Below are 20,674 nucleotides of genomic sequence, written 5' to 3'. Positions count from 1 at the left end.
TATGTGTCGAATCGAGAAGTACATTCGATAAAGTTTTTCGAGAAGGCAACACGTAATTTGGATTTAAATTATGCAGCAATTCCCTAAACTCTGGCTGTTCAACTATTCTGAACGAATGATATTGTTTCACAATACGTTTTAACACAATATTGTCCAACATTTTGCTTTTCGACACTTTAAGAGGTCTGGAAACAAATTCGCTCATTTTGCTCTGTCCGGTTTTTTGCCTTTTGGCTGGTGGCTGCGATGATTCTTCGGTAGATGTTGAGCGTATAGGTCCAATGGCAAATGTTGAGGGCACCACAGCAGATGTTGAAGGCACCACAGTACATGTTGAAGGCACAGATGACCTATATTCAACAACACCTTTTTCGGTATTGGGCTGAGACATTTCCGGCCTAATAGCAGCAGTAGGATGCTTTGTTTTTAAGTGTCTAGTTAAATTTGAGGTGGTTCCAGCCTTAAAAGAATAAATACCGGAACATATTTCACACTTAGCACGACCGGGACTTATCTCTAGAAAGTATTTCCAGGTAAAACTTGTTTTCCTATTACTCCGATCCATTTTGCTCACATACACAACACGCACAAAAGCTAGGCAAACCACCGAGGACTGAGTTGCTCAAGATATCACGTGACCAGTGTTGCCAACATAGCTTGTTATGGCTAAATGTAGCTTATTTTAATCCTACGTTTAGCGGCAAGAAAAAACAATCACACTTAGAGAGATTTTGGCTTTAGAAAATTGAGAAGATAGTATGTCGATCCAGGTCAATAAAACCTCGAGAAAACCAGTCGTGTTGTAATCATGAGCAACGTGCTCATGTTAACGTTTGTTGGTTGATGCTGCCGCAGAACACCTACGCGGAGGCATCAAAGTAGTTCGTTATCCAATTAATAGCATAATGCAATCTTACAAGCAAAACGTCAAAATATGCAAGAACCTATTCGTATTCATTGTAATTAATATAAGTAAGTAGTTCAAATTGAAGAATACCAGGGACATATGTCCTCATGCTTAACCCGCCATTTTGTATCTTTAACCTCTAAAGACTAAATTGGTGTCAGTAGATAAGAAATTCAACAGAATTGAATGTCAGATTGGTGATACAAAGCTAGAACAAGTCGATAATTTTAAGTATTTAGGTTGTGTGTTCTCCCAGGAATAGTAGGTGAGATTGAATCAAGGTGTAGTAAAGCTAATACAGTGAGCTCGCAGTTGCGATCAACAGTATTCTGTAAGAAAAAAGTCAGCTCCCTGACGAAACTATCTTTACATCGGTCTGTTTTCAAACCAACTTTGCTTTACGGGAGCGAAACCTGGGTTGACTCAGGATATCTTATTCATAAGTTAGAAGTAACAGACATGAAAGTAGCAAGAATGATTGCTGGTACAAACAGGTTGGAACAATGGCAGGAGGATACTCGGAATGAGGAGATAAAAACTAATTTAGAAATGAACTCGATGGATGAAGCTGTACGCATAAACCGACTTCGGTGGTGGGGTCATGTGTGGCGAATGGAGGAGGATAGGTTACCTAGGAGTAATGGACTCTGTTATGGGAGTAAGAGAAAAAGAGGGAGACCAAGACGACGATGGTTAGACACGGTTTCTAACGATTTAAAGATAAGAGGTATAGTAGTAAATGAGGCCACAACACTAGTTGCAAATCGAGGATTGTGGCGACGTATAGTAAATTCACAGAGGCTTGCAGACTGAACGCTGAAAGGCATAACAGTCTATAACGATAATGTAAGAATGTAACCTCTAAGACACCATTCGTTCGCGAAGTCTCAATGGAAGCTTTACATCAATTGAGATGGTGTGGAGCCTGGTATGTTGGACGTAATAATAAAACTCGTAGACGTCAGGACATGAATAAAGCTCTGATGAGTGTAAGAGCTGAAATGTAGCAAGCCTTTGTTCATGTAGTGGTGGCGGATCGGTCGGTATGTGCGGTATCACTGTCGACAGTCTTGCCATTAATCAGAATGATACGAGCAGCAGTGAAAAAGAGGAGACAGAGGGTGGGGGGGGGAAATCCTACTTGGAAGAATTTCTCCTTTATCAGTTTTTATTTTATTAAATATTAGCTTTTCAGAACGATGTTTCCCATCTAGAATTGAATTTTCACTGAAATATTGAAAGTGTGAATTTTCCTTTTATGTGCTGCTGTGAATGATTATTATGTATTTAAGTTTTGGGCATAACCTCAAATCAATCAGCCTTCATAATTTACTTAAATTTATGAGATGTCCGGATGTGATAAGTCATTCGCTTGTTGTTTATTCCTCGCAGACAGTGAATATAATTTGCTTCGTAATCCATATCAGCATGGCAGTTCATCTACATGTTGATATCAGTGGCATCCGGCAACAGTCTGTCTGCAGTCAGGCGAGGTAATGACAGTTCCTACGGTAGACAACCACACATCAACACGTGGTGGCTCTTGCCATGTGTTCTGAAGTAATCCAGCCATTCTCCTATCAACGTGGAGACCGCGGGCGGATACATGATGTATGCTTACATCATTTTCTGTTCCCTCGATGACGGCAGAAATACTGGAATATACTTTGATGATGTAACATTACGGCACGTGTCGATGATTTCATCCCATCTCTCAGTTTTAGGCCTACTTACTATCCGTATGCTCACGAAACTTCGAAATACGTGAACTAGGCACTCATTTATAATTATTTTATATATCCTAATCATTTATAATTTTTTGTGAAATCTAGTATGAAAGAATTACTTTGACAAAATACAATAATTGAATTTCAATTAAAGATTCAGTATACCGGTACTTTAATGTTGCTCGTGATATTTTGTATTTACACAGAGTAGTGACTAGTGAAGAAACCTTTCACGCATCTATGGATCTTTGATATCGTTCTCCGGCCGGCTTGAACGAGTCGCAAAATAACTGGAAAAGAATCGCGAATGAATCGTGAGAATCGATTCGTAAAGTATGAATGAATCGTTCGAATCGATTCTTGAAAAAGAATCGTAATGCCCAACTCTACTTCCTACGAGCTACGAGCTACGAGCCGCGGCGAGTTGAAAGCCAAATGTGAACGGCATCTAGTGACAAGACAGCCAACTAGAGAATACACTTGGTCCCCGCATACTTTCTCAGATCCGTTTACAAATACCGCGTTTTTTTTTTAAATGGCCAATGCGAGCGCCAGAAAGTTGATTGCGACATTTCTACTGGCGTCATTGTACTAGGGCCTGTTCCGCGAACAAACTTTGCAACTTTTTGCTTTGCACTTTTCAGTTCAGATTTTGTTCCACCATCACTTTTCTGATTTAGCTTGCAAAGTGAAAAGTTAGGAATATTTTCACTTTTCAAGCCTGTTATGTTCCTCCATTGGTACAGAAATGCAAAGTGCAAAGAATTGAAGTGACATTTTTCAGAAATCTTGCAAAGAGGTGATTCCCTTTTCATTTGTTAATTAACAAATATGTACAAGAGTTTCTGGGCGTAGAATTTGGTTTAGTGATATAAACACGTTACGACGAGAGCTTTTGTAAGCATCAAGTGAGGACAGTGATGAAAAATCCAACAAGAGAACGTACAAAGTCAGGATTAATTTTCATAACCACACTTCGACGGGATTTCGCGAGTCATTTCGTATTACCCCAACACAGGCTGACTATATTATTGAAATGATCGGTTATTTATTGAAGCATGCAACAAAAGGAAGTCAATCTCTTTCCGAAAAAGAACAAATTCTTATATGCTTACATTGGTTAGTAAATGGTGCCCAGCTGCACGGTGTAGCAACAATGTATGGGACATCAAATCAATTATTTGCAGAACTGTTACCAAAGTCGTAGATTTTACTTTAGAATGGCGAAAAATGAGAGTATCCTCCTATTCAATACATCATATATTCCGTCATTAGACGGAGCAAACAAATTCAGACATGTTTCGGCTCGCTTGAGCCATCTTCAGTGAAAAAAATATTAGGAGGGTTGGAATAATTTACATAACATAAGTTGAAAAAATGCTAAAAAACATAATGAAAGAGCAAATGAAAAAACAAACAAAAGAGAGCCTAGACGGAAACAAAATAAGCACAAATATACAATATTTACATCAATATGTAGAGCAAAAAACAACTTATTGCGACAAAATTCAGTGAAACAGGTGTTAATTTGAAATAATAATTGATACTAAAAACTGCGTTAACCTAAGAAACAAGGGAATGAGAAAACAAATGATGCATATGGAAATGAATAATAGTAGCACATGGTGAGGTTGTGGACCTCATAGTTTACAAATTATTGGTTTAGTAAAAATGACAAAACAGTTTGAAATTGCTGTCAAAATCATCCTAGTGGAAACCCATCACATCAAATTGGTCAGGAGGAGAGCGGGAGCTAACATTTTTGAGAGAAACCAAGCCTGAATTAACCTGCAGGCGAAAAGCCTGTGACAAGGAGAAAAAAAACATGAAATTTAAGGCTTTAGAAATAGCAGCATTCTCAATATCTCAATCTAGCGGTCCCTTTCTTCATTATTGTTTCATAATGTTGGCTGTTGTTTTGCCTCATTATAGAGGGGTCGGAAGGGCCGCGTATAAAAATTGAGAAGCTGTGTTAGGTAGAAGACAGATGCATAGTAAATTGTGTAATCTAGTGGAAACCGTCAATGAAGTTCTAATCTGTAATGGAAGAAATGAGGTTGTATGAGAAACATGGGTTGATAAGTAAAATGTGTGGAATGGTTGTGAAGAAAGCTTAAACTTACGGTGTGCAGTAGGTGGTTGTCCTCTCTAATGGCCTGGCTTTCTCAAAGTAACGGTCTCGTTCGCGTTATCGAGTCTATTGTTGGTTCGGCTGTGTTTGCTAGGATGGAAGGAGCGGAGGGGGAAGGGGAGGTGCAGGGCTGGTTTGAGGAAGGGAGGGGTGGTGAGTTGGAGAGATGGAGGTGGGTTTGTTTGGCAAATATAAGGAATGAATGCTTCAAGAGGATGTTCGTTTACTCGCTGACTTCTAAAGCTCGAATGGCGTGGCCTTCTCAAAGTGATGGTCTCGGTCGCGTGATCGAGTCTATTGTTGGTTTGGCTGTGTTTGCTAGGTTGGAAGGAGCGGAGGGGGAGGGTTGGTGTGAGGAGCGGGGAGTGGTGGTGAGTCGGGGAGATGGAGGTGGGGTTTGTTTGTGCTATGGAAATTCTGACAAATGTATGGAATGAATGTTTCAAGTAGAATGTTCTTTTTCTCGCTGACTTCATTTAAATTGTGAGTGGGGGTTCATAAACTGATCTAAATCGATGTGGATGCTCTCGAGAACGTTGAGCAAGGTGCCTTTTTGCGCATAATGCAAGATCTTCAGGTCTTTATCTATAGAAGTGTATTCGTGGCTGGATGCTTTATGGTGTTCGCTCATAGCTGAAAAACGATTATATTTGAGAGCGTTGCGATGTTCGGCGTATCTTATGACAAAATTGCGGCCTGTTTGACCTATGTAGCTGGAATTACTGGATTGGCACTTTAATTTGTAAACTCCGGAGTTCAAATATTTGTTGTTGATGTTGCTATTGTTATTGTTGACAGTGTGTGGGTTGAAAATGAGTTTGGAGTTGGTGTGGGAGGTTCTGTAAGCTATTTTGATGTTGTGTTTCTTGAAAATATTAGAAATTTGGTAAATGCTACTATTATTGAAAGTGAATTTGGAAAATTTTTCTTTTGGAGCGGAATCTTTTACTAGGGTAGTCTTGGGTCTGCTTTTGTATCTATTGACGATTCTGCTGATGAAGGTTCTATTGAAACCATTGTGTTCTGCAATGTTGTAGATGGTATTAATTTCTTTTTTGTAATTGTAATTCTTGCGAGCCAACATTATGAAACAATAATGAAGAAAGGGACTGCTAGATTGAGATATTGAGAATGCTGCTATTTCTAAAGCCTTAAATTTCATGGTGTTTTTTTCTCCTTGTCACAGGCTTTTCGCCTGCAGGTTAATTCAGGCTTGATTTCTCTCAAAAATGTTAGCTCCCGCTCTCCTCCTGACCAATTTGATGTGATGGGTTTTCACTAGGATGATTTTGACGGCAATTTCAAACTGTTTTGTCATTTTTACTAAACCAATAATTTGTAAACTATGAGGTCCACAACCTCACCATGTGCTACTATTATTCATTTCCATCTGCATCATTTGTTTTCTCATTCCCTTGTTTCTTAGGTTAACGCAGTTTTTAGTATCAATTATTATTTCAAATTAACACCTGTTTCACTGAATTTTGTCGCAATAAGTTGTTTTTCGCTCTGCAGATAGCACAAATATACAATATTTACATCTAATTTTGTTTCGGTCTAGGCTTTCTTTTGTTTGTTTTTTCATTTGCTCTTTCATTATGTTTTTTTAGCATTTTTTCAACTTATATTATGTAAATTATTCCAACCCCCCTAATATTTTTTCACTGAAGATGGCTCAAGCGAGCCGAAACATGTCTGAATTTGTTTGCTCCGTCTAATGACGGAATATATGATGTATTGAATAGGAGGATACTCTCATTTTTCGCCATTGTAAAGTGAAAACCGTCAATACGGAATGATTCTAATATCTTGTAAAAGTCGTAGATGTTATAGTAAATGTAATATTTCCTAACATAGCACGTTGGCCTGATAATCCACTTAATATAGAGACGGAGTTTCTAATGAAGGGTGAATTTCCCATCTGTGTGTGGATAGGATGGCGGTACTCTCGTTAAAATTGATGCGTGTCATCATTTGCGAGGCTATTTTTAAAGTTGCCAAAAAGGATGTCCCGTTTCTCCTTGACAAGTTCCAGGACAGCCAGCTTCTTGTACATAACCTTTGTTTCCCATAATAAAAACTTCAAAATTAGCGGTAACGTACCACAATTATACCGTCAAGTTCGCCGCGAAAAATAAAGCATTAAAATCGTGGAGCATTAGGCCTATACAGTTTGCTCATGGAATAAACTTGATCGGATCACTCATTCGCAAAGACTTTTCACTTTGCAAAGAAATTGAAAAGTACAACCTAGATCATGGTGGAACAGAAAGACTGCAGTTTGTGAACCGTGAGTTTTATCTTCCCCCGCCTCAACGAACTTGATATGTGCGGCGCTCCTAGTGTGCTCATTGAAATTTATTGTAATTAGTTGTGCGTGTTTCTGTCTATCTTGGCCATTGAGATGTAATAAATGTGTTCGCTCTCTGTTCCTCATTTATGGCTCCATGGGTAAGGAATTCATTCCGTCCTAGGGTGTCTCTGTTCTCGTCTTTCTCTTCGTATGTCGATCTTCTGCCATGCCACCTCGCGCGCGCTTATCCCCTCCCGGCTTCTCCGAGAGAGGGGGCGTGCTGACGTTGGTCTTGAGTCCTTCCCCTCCCAGCGAGCCTGGACGGCTCGCCGGGCGAAGGAGCAGCTGACTGTCGTAGCGACAGGTCGTACGTGCCTGTCGCTCCACTTTCTCTCTCCTTGCCAGGCGCTCAGTACTTTCAAGTGCTAACCAGGCAGCTGTACTTATTAGTACGACTTCGAAAGAGCTTTTGTCTGAGCTGAGCACTTCTCAGTGCTCGCTTATTCTTATTCTCTTTCAGGAGGACCAGGATGAAGAAGACGGACGTGTGGCGATCGTCGGACTACTGCTGGGCAGCGGAGGACTTCGAGTCGCCTGCACCCGAGCCGGAGCCGCAGCAGGGGGAGCCGGATATCGAGGTGGAGACGGAGCCGTACAGGGACGGGTGCGACCCCCCTGATGGCTTTTTCTTCTCCGAAGGCCACACCGATCCGGAGTACGAGGCGCTGCTCGTATACTACAGGCCGGGGCGCCCTGTAACTTCTGAACGGGGCCTCGTCCTGGACAGAATGCGGCGCCCTCGCCGAGGAGGCAGGATCATCTCGACAACCATGGCCATCGAGAGCTTCCTACCAAGAGGCCTCATCATCAGGCATCACGACCAGGAGCGGATGCGCGACGCAGAGAAGGAGCTTTCTACTCTGTTCCAGGTCATCCGTCTACCAGGGAGAGACGGCGTGCCAGGGATGAACACCGGCGGAGTCAGGGCCGCGACGGAGACCAGGGAGACGCCGAGGAGGCTAAGGAATAGGGCGGTTAATACCGACCTAGTCCTGGCCACCCAGCCGGCGACCAGCGACGCCATCACGGAGGTGGGGCATGACGCCCCCTGGCGCCGCGACTGTGCGACTTCAGTGGAGGAGGACGCCCCCTGGCGTTCTGAGGCTGCTGTCCAGGCCCAGCCTGACAGCACGTCTGTCGAGCTGCAGACCTCGATGTGCGCCCCACAGGACAGGGAATGCACTCAGGCGTTAGCACCGACCGACGCCGCCGCCGCCGCCGCCAGCCAGGAGAAGGAAGAAGACGGCGACGCAGCGGAGCCATCAGCTACCCTGGGGTCACCAGGCCGGGAGGAGGGCCACCAGGACGAGGCCTCTTCCCCCGCCGAGAAGCAACCCCCGGGACCGACCGACTCCGCCGCTGCCGCCAGCCAGGCGAAAGAAGAAGATGGCGACGCAGCGCAGCCACCAGCTACCTCGGGGTCACCAGCCCGGGAGGAGGGCCACCAGGACGAGGCCTCTTCCCCCGCCGAGAAGCAACCCCCGGGAAGAAGAAGAAGGCGGGGTCACCAGGCCGGGAGGAGGGCCACCAGGACGAGGCCTCTTCCCCCGCCGAGAAGCAACCCCCGGGAAGAAGAAGAAGGCGACGCCGCACCAGGAAGCAGAAGGCGTCGCTGGCTCACCAGGAGAGGACCGCCAAGCCGCAACCCAGGACTGCTCCCAGGACAGCAGTCAACCGAGGAGCCAATCAGGAGATGACCTCAGCGGGTAGCGGCAGTCAGGTGAGAGTAAAACGTCCCCCTCAGCAGCTCTTGCAGTGTTTCCGGTGCCTGAGGTGGGGCCACGGTCAGGTCAGCTGTGGGCTCGAGGTGAGGTGCAACCGTTGTGGTGGTGATCACCACTACACGGCCTGCGCAGCACTTAGAGACGCGCCGGTGTGCGCCAACTGCTCGGGGGGCCACCCGGCCTCCCATCGCAGTTGCCCTGTCTACCGGGCCATGGCGCGGGCAGAGAGGAAGGAGGCCCGGCGCCATGACCCACCCCCTTCCAGGAAGCCCCCGCCTCGGCGGGCTTGGCCTCACTCTCCGGGATCGGAGACTGGGTACGAGGTACCCCAAGGAGGTGGAGTCGTGTGACAGGCCCTAGTGGTACTCGACGCATGGCTCCGCAGCCGGCAAGGACCGTGCTAGTCACAGCAGTGCCCAGACGGACTGATCCCCAGACGATGGAATGGCGAGGAATTGGTTAATGTTTTGTGCATGTTACCTGTTCCTAACTAACATAACCTCTGGTCTTCTTCCAGCCCACATCCTTGCATGCTCTTTCTTCTTTCTGCCTATGTGGTTTTTCCCTGACCCTTCAATACCAAACTTCAGCACCATATACCTAATACAATATCGCCTGGTAGCGTGTTTGACATGGAAACAGGCAGATACTCCTTGTATCACTTCCCACTCTTCCCTGCTATCTCTTTCTTCTTCTTAGAAATAATAGCATGTCGGAGGCCATGTAGATTGAGTCGTTGGTCACGCGGGGGGAGCGGGCTTCGCCCCCCCCCCCCCGAAAAAAAGGCTCGCCGGGCGGTGGACAGAATCACTCACCTGCTGCTCTCGGTGCAGTGCACTTCTCTTACATCGAACCAAGGACCGTGAGGGGGGCATGGGAGGTAAGATCTTCAGGATTTCTATGTGTTGTTAGGATGATGGGAGGAACTAGGAACTACGATACGGATATGTTAAGCCATGTATCTGGCGACTTTAGTTTGTGAACTCACAACAGAGCACAGCAGAGATATTATTGAGTAATGAACTTGAAATGTTATCGCCCTTAATTTCTATGTTTCTTGTATCATAAGCTATCGGTGGCCACTAGAGCCTACGTTATCGATATTAGTTTGTAAGCAAGGTAGGAGCCAAGGAAAGAGCTCACGCAAATGATATGAAGGTTCCAGAATGTTCTGGGTGTTTAGTTCGAGAAACGATGTTAACTTGACGTTCACTTTAGACGAAGTAGCTGGTGAACTGTGTATACGTAGCAGCCTAGTAGTGATATGTTTGAAGTTTGAAGTTTATATGGTACCAAGTCGAATAGTTATGTTCATGTTAGACCTCTAGTAAGAGGAGAGGATTACTTTCCTGTTTTACTTTAAATGAATGATGGAAACGGGTCAAAACCCTCCTTTTAACCATGTTAGTTCCCAAGCGCTTCCGAATATGTTTGTTCTTAATTGTGTGTAAAATAAATGTTCTAGTCAAGCTGTTCGAAACTTTGTCTTGACATTATACCTCTGGGTTGGTCCTTACGTTTATTAATCCAGATCCCTGGCCCGCTCTCCTTTGGGTCGTCCTGCCGGTAGAGTTACGGCACACTTTGCAAGAATTGAAAAGTGCAAAGTTGAAAAGTTGCAAAGTTCATTCGTGGAATAGGCCCCGATCTACGTTGATTTCAGTCGTGAAAACCCACAGAAAACCAATATATAACCACTGAGACAGGCTTTCTGAGGATGTAAAAATGCAGGTGGAGAATTAGTGTCTTTTATAATGATTCGTTGTCACTGTTTGGCACCTCTTGATGTAGAAGTTGTGTTCATAAAGAGCCACTTAAAAACTATCCTAAAATAAAGGATCTTAAAATTTCTCTTAAAACCTCTTTCCTAATTTCATGCACAATATGATCTCATTTGGATGGTGGATGTTTCTTGACAAAATGTGGAACACTCGCCCATCACCATATCCAATGCATTTCCAAACACTGACGCCCTGCAACACTCAGGAATATTTGCTGTCCCACACAACATACTTAGAATTATTGCATTCATTCTTAATCATATTGTATAAATGCTTATCTTTTGCACTTTTATCACAAGTTCTCATTTCCCTTCTCTGCAATTGTAAACTAAGGCTTTTTCTTTTATTTGTCATAAGTCTGTACAGAGTTTTCCTCCACATCCCACAGACTGAACAACCTGCATAAACAGAAAGTTTCAGGAAGAAGAAGAAGATTCAACAGACATTATGCGTGAATTGAATAAATTAATGATTGCATGACCAAATTGTTTCATGCATGCATGAAAGTATTAACACTTCTCTCACAGTCACGGATAACCACCAGCTGGGCAGAGAGCATTCACAGTTGAATAAGATGATGAAGCAATGAATGAATGAATAAATTGAATGTTCTCAGCTTACAGCAACGGAACCCCAGCAGCTACGGAGAGAATATTCCATTCTGAAAGAATGAATGAATGTCCTCATTCTACAGCTACGGAACACCAGTAGTTGAGGAAGAAACATTCCATCTACAGAGAAGGCATCTTACTCTATCTTTTCACGTAATCCATCCCATTATAAATTCCCATCATCCACCAGATCAAACCTCATGTTACTCTTCTAGTTACATTCACAATATTTATGTTCATACCCTGGCTTATCCAATCGAATTTTGACAGGGTTGCCCTGCTTCCACATTTCGACACCAACAACTGTCTTTGAAAATTCTTAAGTCGTATAATAATTTGATTATTCGTCGATACCTCAGTCCTCTCAAGGTCCTTCTCCCAATAATTTCCTAATCCCGACCTATTATACTTTTTACTTTAGTTAGCCAGTACTCTCCCTGAATACTGTGTCTCTGACCATCAGCGCCCATATGACAGTTTGTAGGGGGATCTAGACCTGGGCGTACGTATTATTTTTAATATTTTGGAAGATGAATGCCGACTTGTATTCTGTGGTAGAATAACCCACGGTGTTCCCAGCCTGTTGGTGGGGAACGGTACTACCGCTTCTACGTAATACTGACTTTTAAATCATATTCTTGATAGGAAAACGCCTGACTAGACTAGATTTTTGCCTTTTCCTGAGAGCTAGGTGGCGGGGGGGCCGCGGCTCCACCTTGCCCCCGGGTATGGGCGCCCTTGTCTCTGATGTTGATATGCAATCTGCAGAATCTGGCCGCCCTCTCTTCCTTTTAATCTTAACCAGTATTTCAGACTTCTTTTAAGAATATCAACTTGAATACTTTCTTCACATATTAAGCTTACTCCACAATTTGGTAGCCCCATTATAATTTTACAGAACTTACTCATTACCTGATTCAACATCTCTCACTCTTTCCCTAACCCCCATAGTTCAGCTCCATCTAAAATTTTATTTTTTGCAATCAAAATCTTTTGGGCTATTCTTCCATTCTAATTTTTTATTATAGCTTGTAGTACAATTTTTTGAATCTTATAATCTACAGTGTGTCCTTGGAAAAAGGTTCCAGTATTTACAGAGGAGGTATAACGCAACTAAAGAAGGAAAAAAGTTCCTGTAAACGTTGGTCGCAAACCCAATATCTTAAGAGTTATGATCCTCTACAACTACTATCAATGATCACAATACTTGAGTAAGTTACAGAGGGTCATATGCAACAACAAATATAAATACGTTCCTACCTAAACATTGGTCATAAACCTACTTGCGTGTTGTGTTATGTTCTTGTTATGATAGGTCATTGGCCCATTTTCATCGTAGGGTTTTGTGACACCTAACACGGGTCTTCCAAGAGCGGGGGATTGGTCGAGGAGGGATAATACCTTGGCCTGCCCGTTCGCCTGACTTTAACTCTGTAGATTTTTGGCTTTGGGAACATGTTAAGTCCTTGGTGTAAGCAGTAACCATACATGATGCGGATAAACTACAAGAATGCGTGATCAGTGCCTGTGATTCAATCTGGCAACAGCCAGAGATGGTCCAAAGAATGCGGGATTCTATGCGACATATGGCAGAAGGCTGCATTGCAATGGATGGCAGTCACATCGAGCACATGTTGTGGGGAGTAGATCAAAGATATGGTGATCACTGATGGTAATCGTAGTGGACCAAAACTCCAAAGATCAATGTTTATAGGACCGTTTTACCTTCGTTTGTTGCGTACTACCTCCTGTGTAAATACTGGTAACTGTTTCAAGGACGCCCTGTATATTTGAACTTATTTTCAAGAATTTTAATTATTGATAATACTGCAAGACCTTCACATTTTGCTTGTTTTATCTGGTAGACCTATTTCCTATTATTTGCTACATATATTCCCAAGTAGTCTAATCTATTCGTGACCTCTACTTTACATCCATCTACCATCAATTGTTCATTTTTGCTCGTTTACAGCCCTTTTTACAAATAAGAACTTTCGTCTTGGAGCTGTTAATTTTTAATTACAATTTTTTAGAAAATTCTGCCACAGTATTGATACTCTGTTGCATGTCTCTGGCTGTTACCGTCATTAACAGGACATCGTCTGCAAAAATTTAGACCTGGTATTTCATGATTTACAAAACTGGACGACACGTCCACTTATCTCCTCCATGTCTAATTAATATATCATTGACAAATAACAAAAATAAAATATGAAATTGCTTACACCCTTATTTCAAACCCAGTTTAGATTCTCTTTGGCCTCATACTACCCCATCACTTACCTTAATACTACACTGCACCCCTAATAGATGGCCCCAATCGCTTGTATCATCTTTTTAGATACCGTAAACTGGGATGAATAGGGACAGCTTTTAGGTTTTTTTAAACAACAAATCCAGAAATAAGATTTGCACCTACTTTTTGCTCATTGAAGTGAAAGATAATGTCACATGCTATATTGTGAACCAAGTATCATCCATATAATATTTCAAAACGTTGAATAATTTGCCATTAAAGTGTGTCCCTATTTGCCCCGGAGACGGGATCATTAGGGACGGTCATGCTTAAAAATACAATATCCTATTCTAACAGCCATTAGGGACACAGATAAATGTAAGAAAATAGCGCACAAAACCCATTAAAAGACAGTATCGGTACAGTACGCAATCATTACTTAAAACTATGTCTGCCTCGTCTAACAGTTGGTTCCTTCATAATCTGAACCACTTGCTCTTAGTCAAATTCACAAAAATCTTCCATATTTGGAAAGACATACCGTAAATGTTTTCATCCTTGGAGGCTTGTCTCAAGAATGATGCCTCGTAAGTTACTTCTTCATGCACAACAAAAGTAATTTTTCCCAATTAATCATTTCATATCTTCCTTAACGCTCTCAAACTTCACTTTCACCCAATGACCAACGTGTAATGCCTGTGCTCCAGTTTCTTCAGACTGTTGATCAAGGTTTGTGGTTGTGATAGCTTCTGTCTGTCCAGTGTTGTGATCATGATCTCTATCACTGTTATCATCACTGTGTTCTTCCATTTCTTCTATCGACTGTAAGCCGTGTGCACGGACACTTCTGCCAGGTGGTACATTCAGTTTCCTTTTCCTGCCGGGTTTGTGTAGGCCGTCATTACCACCCCACCTTTGTTTCTTTAGGAACTCTGTTAGGCTGTCATTGTCAGAGCTATGTTCTAGTGGCGGTTCGTGACATTTTACTCTGGCAGGGCTGTGCCCTCATCTCCTCCTCCCCCTCCTCCAACGGCCCAGTTTTCACTGACCAGCACCACGATACTTGTAGATGAAATATAATAATAATAATAACAATAATAATCCGATGACACTGGCTAAATAGGTATTTTCTTCCGAGGCAGAACGATCACGTAGCGAAAATCAGATAATATCGCGACATGGAAAAAAAAGTAGAAACTTAAAGCATCGCAAATCCGGAAACATTACAATCTGCATAGGTACCCTTTAAATATCGACAAAAACATATACAGTACTTATGTTCACAAAATCGCTAAATTCATGACTCGATATACTTTTCAGGTAGAGGTTCAAAAAACTTTATAGGGTAATACATCACAACACATGTAGGGAAAACGAAAGGGCTCGTGTATCTATCTAAGTGTGAAGACAGCAGAGCGACCACTAACAAGAAAACTCAACAACTGAATCCGAAAAACAATTCTAGTAGATTACGAAATGTCAGTCAACTGTTATGATAAGAATAAAGTTCGTACTTTGATGATGATGATGACGGGATGAAGATACATATGAGAATAATACAAAAAGTAGGTAACGATACCTTAGTTGACTTGCTTGTATACAAAATCCATTTTCCTCTCCTTCTGCTCCGCGAAGTGGTTGATGACACGTTCGTTAGGGAAGTTAGGGACTGCAAGCGCGTTGAGTCGGTGTTCCTCCATGGTATTACTAGTGAACGACTTAATCCTTTTCAGCGTAGAGAAGCACTTTTCATTTTCTGACGTTGTCATCGGATTTGTGCAAATAATAATTCGTAATAACTTAATTGACACGGGAAGAAGTATTTCCAGGTTGTTATCACAAATATATGTCAGAAGAGTTAGGACACCTGAAGCGTTAATAAAATCACTTTTGCCGTATAAAACTGAGAATTCATGCCTTAGTACAATTTGGTAGGAAATAATCTAGCAGCAATTTCAAATTCAGTTTGCGGGAACAGTATCCTATACCTCGGAAATAAACTAGGCTGGAAGAGTTTGGCAACAGACAGATGGTCACCGAACAAAAGACGGTCCTCTTTCCCGGATAAAATAACATCGCATACCTCTCTCGCTGCAATCTTTCTATTATCTTCAAACCGTGTGTGTTTCTGACTTGAGCCTGCTGGATTTCCATCGGTGGTGTCTGTGCCCTTAAGCCAGTGATGGTCGTAATCGGGAGAGTTTCTGACTCGTTGCACCGATAACTTGAAATCAGATATGCTTTTTTGAGCTTTTACACTATCAATTTCGTGGTGCTGAAGCTCGTTGAATAGAAAGTTACAGTGAGGCATAACTTTACAGAATAGCTCTAGGCAGAATAGAAAATCGGGATCCTTCAGTAGATCCCCTAGGCCTACGGCTTTTCACACTGTCTAATAGTCATTATTGTCATCGGCGATCTTCTCGAGACACTCCGATATTTCATTTCTGTACATAAAAACCGTACTTAAACATCGTGCCGTGAAGTTCCACCTTGTGGCAGCATTTCCTGGGATGCGCTTTTTTACCATTTCGTCCAAAATAGCTGTTCGTTTCGCAGATTTTGAGAAAAATGACGAAAATCCTTCTAAATTAGTAAAAAAGATCCTGACCTGCTTATTCTGAGTAGCACATCGCTCAACAATTAAATTGAATTGATGCGCGTAGCAGTGCACAAAATGAGCGTTTTTGTAAGCGACCTTGACCCTTGCTTGAACGCCAGTCTATCTTCCACTCATTACAAAATGGCCATCGTACGTCTGCGCAATGACTTTGTCCGGAGTTTGGTCCAACCTCAGTTTTTCCAACTCCAGGAATACTGCAGAGGTAATGCCTTCTGCTGAGTGATTATCAGGCAACACAATACTTATGAACCTTTCATTTATTTTGCTACCCAGCTCGTACCGTACAACAAAAACGAGTTGAGATAAGGTGGAACAATCGGTGGTTTAATCAACTTGAATTGCCAAAAATTTGTTTGAGAGATTTCTTCCGAAATCATTTGATGGCACACGGCATAGATTGAATTCAAAAGCTCGTTCTGTATGGTATTAGATAACCCCAAAAATACTCTGTTATTTGCTCTTTCGATATGTTCTTTCAGTGTGCTGTCTAGCTCTGACATTAAATTGACTAAACCTCGAAAAATACCTGGGTTATCAGATCTGTATGTCTCATCGTGGCCCCTGAGCGCTAGTTCAAACTTCCCACAGAACTTAATAGCATCAGTTCATTTACTAAGAATGTATCGATTCTTCGAAACCTGTTCATTTGATTGTTTAATATTAAGTCTGTATGCACTGTCTAATTGGCATCGAATATCTACTGTACCAAGCATAGCAAATTCAATACCAGCGTTTATATGTTTCTCGCTCATTTTATGATTTTTTCACTTTTTCACCTAGGTATTTTATGTCTGATACCCCGACTGATGTCCATGGAACGTCAACGACATTCATTGCTAAACAAGAGTAACAGAAAAAGGCATTCTTTATCTCACATCCGCACAGCCAGTCAGTCTGCTTATGAAGTGAGGGACTGAATTTCCTAGTATATGCATTTTTGCTCTTGTAACTCTTCTGTTCTTGTGCAATATTTAAATTCGGTCGAGGAGTTCTTTAATTCTATCGTATGTTCAAAACTTAAATTCCCGCCACTACTTAAAATACTATTTACAGAATTCATCTTCCTTGTCTTCCTAAATTAAGACTATAACATTTAGTTTTCAAATGGGCAGATAAGTACTAAACACACGAATGAAGATATTAACACGACACTTAAAACTGAAGGTAGAATTTACACTGTTATTTAAACTATTATGGTACCGTAGTTTTATCTACTGAACACCTCCACAACACCACTACACTACAATGGCATTTACACACACACACACATTAGCCGGCAAACAGCTACTGCAATCACGGCTAATATGGCACTCAACTGTTTCACTGATCACGAACAACAACGACATTCACGAGAACAAATAAGCAGTGCACGCATGAATTCCTTTCGTCTTCCTCAAATCTCAAAGCAATGTGACCAACGTACAAATAGTGCCGTCACCTTATGATTAGATTTTAAATCTTTATTTTAGCTTTCTATTAGAACTGAATTATTTAAATAGTCTGTCTAATGGAATCCATTGTTTTGTAAACAGTTTGGGAATTAACCTCTAACAACAGTTAATGTAAGACGTGCGGGGAAAAGGACTAGGTACATTGTAAAGTGGTTGGCAACGTTGCTACGGGCACTGCCGGACAGACCATATACCCTTCGAGTGTCAAATGCTCTAAGCATACACCCCGCCCGCACTCTTCCTTCCCCTGACAAGCCCAAATCGTCTTCCAAGGCTCCTCCCGCACCCCTCACACTTGTTAAAATCTAGGAACTTACTGAGGGCTCTCCTGCCAGCACCCGACGGCCTAATGACTAAAGAGAAAACATCGTGCTTTCTGAACGGATCCCACGGTCAGACAGCCTTTGCCATATCTTTGAAAATAGAAAAGCGAAACGTTTACAGCCAAACAATAAATATAACATTGTATAACTGAATAACACACCACCATAAGTTAGACTTTGCTACATTTGTCAATCTCTTTATAGGCTATAATCAGTTACAGAGTGAAATTTTGTTACGTGTTTTAGTAAAGGCGGCGCCCAAAAGCCCTGTATGCACGAACCGCCAATGCTATGTTCATTTGGCAACATTTCAAGCACACTGTTCATGTTAATGGGATAGATTCCAGTTTTTCTGAAACCAAAGCAAAGGTCTTCTTCTATGGTTGGAGATAACATGTCAAGAGTTTCTTTCAGCAGGCGAGGAAAATATTTATTATCAATTCCTGAACATTTGTTGTTTGTTCTACTTTTCCAGAACATTTGCCATGCTCTTTTCAGGGGCCTAAACAGTGCAACATCCAAGGACTGTATAATATGTGTGGAATTAGGTGGTGGAAAGACAAACTCAATGCCATTCCTTTCACACAAATCAATGATAGCTGGGGAAAGGTGGGAGCTTAAGTTGCCGCCAATAATAACATTTCCTCCTACAAGGCAACGGCCGTATAGTATCACTATAATTTAAAACCAGTCCAGGAAGCACTGGGCATCCATCTATCCATCCTGATTTACTCCTGTTGTATCTGGTCCCCGCTGGGCTTCCTTCACTCCATAGATCATAGAGATGCTTAGCCGTATATATCACATAATGTGGCAACAATGTGCCATCAACTGTGGCAGTACACATCACACTTACATTGGATTTTGAGTGATTTTTGATCCTCTCAGGGTATTTGCAGCCTCTCTTGTACAAAAGCTTTCGTCGCCCAGGATCATTGGACAAATTTGTTTCGTCATAATTTAAAATGTTCTATGGAGGGACTTGGTCAATAGTAAGATTTAGATCTTCAAAATTACGTTTAATATGTTGCGGTGTTACATTAGTCCTCCTCTGTGATACATTTTGACATATATGGAGAGCAAGTATAACTTTCTGTCTGTTTATCAATGTCTGAACCCAATCTGGGCCTGGAAGATTATACTTGAACCATTTCATTACATTCCCTTCCCTGACCAAATGGTACTTCACAAAACACCGCAAATCAAAAGTACTTAAGGGGGGCTGTAAACGGAATAGAAGCGTTTTCTTAAAAAGTCATTACAATCATAGTTTTTGAGTTAAAGGCATGAAATGTTGTGTGTAGATAGATAACTAACTCTAATAAATGAAAAAATATATAATTAGAGACCTAGATGTAAGACATATACGTAAATATGGTATACGCCAAAACATACAGTACTCATTTTCGCGCCGAGCGCATGCGCACGCCTGAGCGTCTGCGTGTTGTTACATCGCCGTGATTAACTGTTAGTTGTATAAAGATCGTTGTGCTATGTGACTGGAAGTGACAATGGGTCTTGCGATGGAGGAAGAGGTATTTATAGTGGAGTATTATTTTCGCTTTGTGCTGGACAAAGCGTAGGCGGGACAGGTTTTTCTCCGGGTACTCCGGTTTTCCCTGTCATCTTTCATTCCAGCAACACTGTCCATACTCATTTCATAGCATCTATCACTCATTAATATAAATCACTTTGGGAGTGCCGACCCTTTCGTAATAACAGGCTATATCTGATTCATTCATTACATCCCTGACCCGGTCAAAGACTGGAAAACAGGTTGTAGGTTTTTCATTATTTTCGCTCGTACGGAAACGGTTGTCGAGGTGGACCGAGTTTAAACTTAGTGGAGGAACAATATCGTGATCACTTCAATAAGCCAGCACCTATCAACACAGTTATGCTCTCGATTGTTAAAAAATGTTGTCGTACGGGTAGTGTAATGTGTCAACACAAGGGAAGGTCTGGTAGGGCAGTAACTGTGTCCACAAATGAAAATCATGGACGTGTTCTCGGTCAGGTGGTGCAGTCTCCAAAGTGAAGTCTTCGGCAAGCAGCCCTGAAATTAAACATCAGCCCTACGTCACTTCGGCGATTTTTTAAAGAACTAGGTGGATTTCCGTACCGAATACAGGTTGCGCAACGATTGACGGAGCACAATAGGCATGTCAGGGTGGAATATTGTGCACGATTTTTAGCCATGGTGGACGAGGATCCAGATTTCGTGTTGAGCGTGTGGTTCTCCAACGAAAGTCACATTCACTTGGACGGTTTTATCAATCGCAAAACAACTCGCTTTCTTGGTTATGAGAGATAATAGGCAACTTGATATATTTGGAGTGTACAGGCCGGGAAAGGGTAGCACTGACGCGGATTCTGAATTATTTGATAGGATAGTCGGCTATGTGGGAAACGACATGGAAAGAAATGTGATTGTAGCGGGAGATCTGAATTTGCCAGATGTCAATTGGGAAGAAAATGCGAACGACAGGAAGTATGACCAACAAATGGCAAATAAGTTAATATGGGAAGGACAGCTGATTCAGAAAGTGATGGAACCAACCAGAGGGAAAAATATCCTGGATGTGGTGCTGATAAAACCAGATGAGCTCTAGAGGGAAACTGAAGTAATAGATGGTATTAGTGATCATGAAGCTGTTTTTGTTGTAGTGAAAAATAAATGTAATAGAAAGGAAGGTCTTAAAAGTAGGACTATTAGGCAGTACCATATGTCTGATAAAGCACGCATGAGGCAGTTTCTAAAAAGTAACTATGATCGGTGGAAAACGGTAAAAATGTAAACAGACTCT

This window comes from Anabrus simplex, chromosome 1 (assembly GCF_040414725.1).
Source record: "Anabrus simplex isolate iqAnaSimp1 chromosome 1, ASM4041472v1, whole genome shotgun sequence".
Taxonomy (NCBI): domain Eukaryota; kingdom Metazoa; phylum Arthropoda; class Insecta; order Orthoptera; family Tettigoniidae; genus Anabrus; species Anabrus simplex.
The sequence above is the reverse complement of the archived record's forward strand: the minus strand, read 5'-3'. Positions refer to the sequence as shown.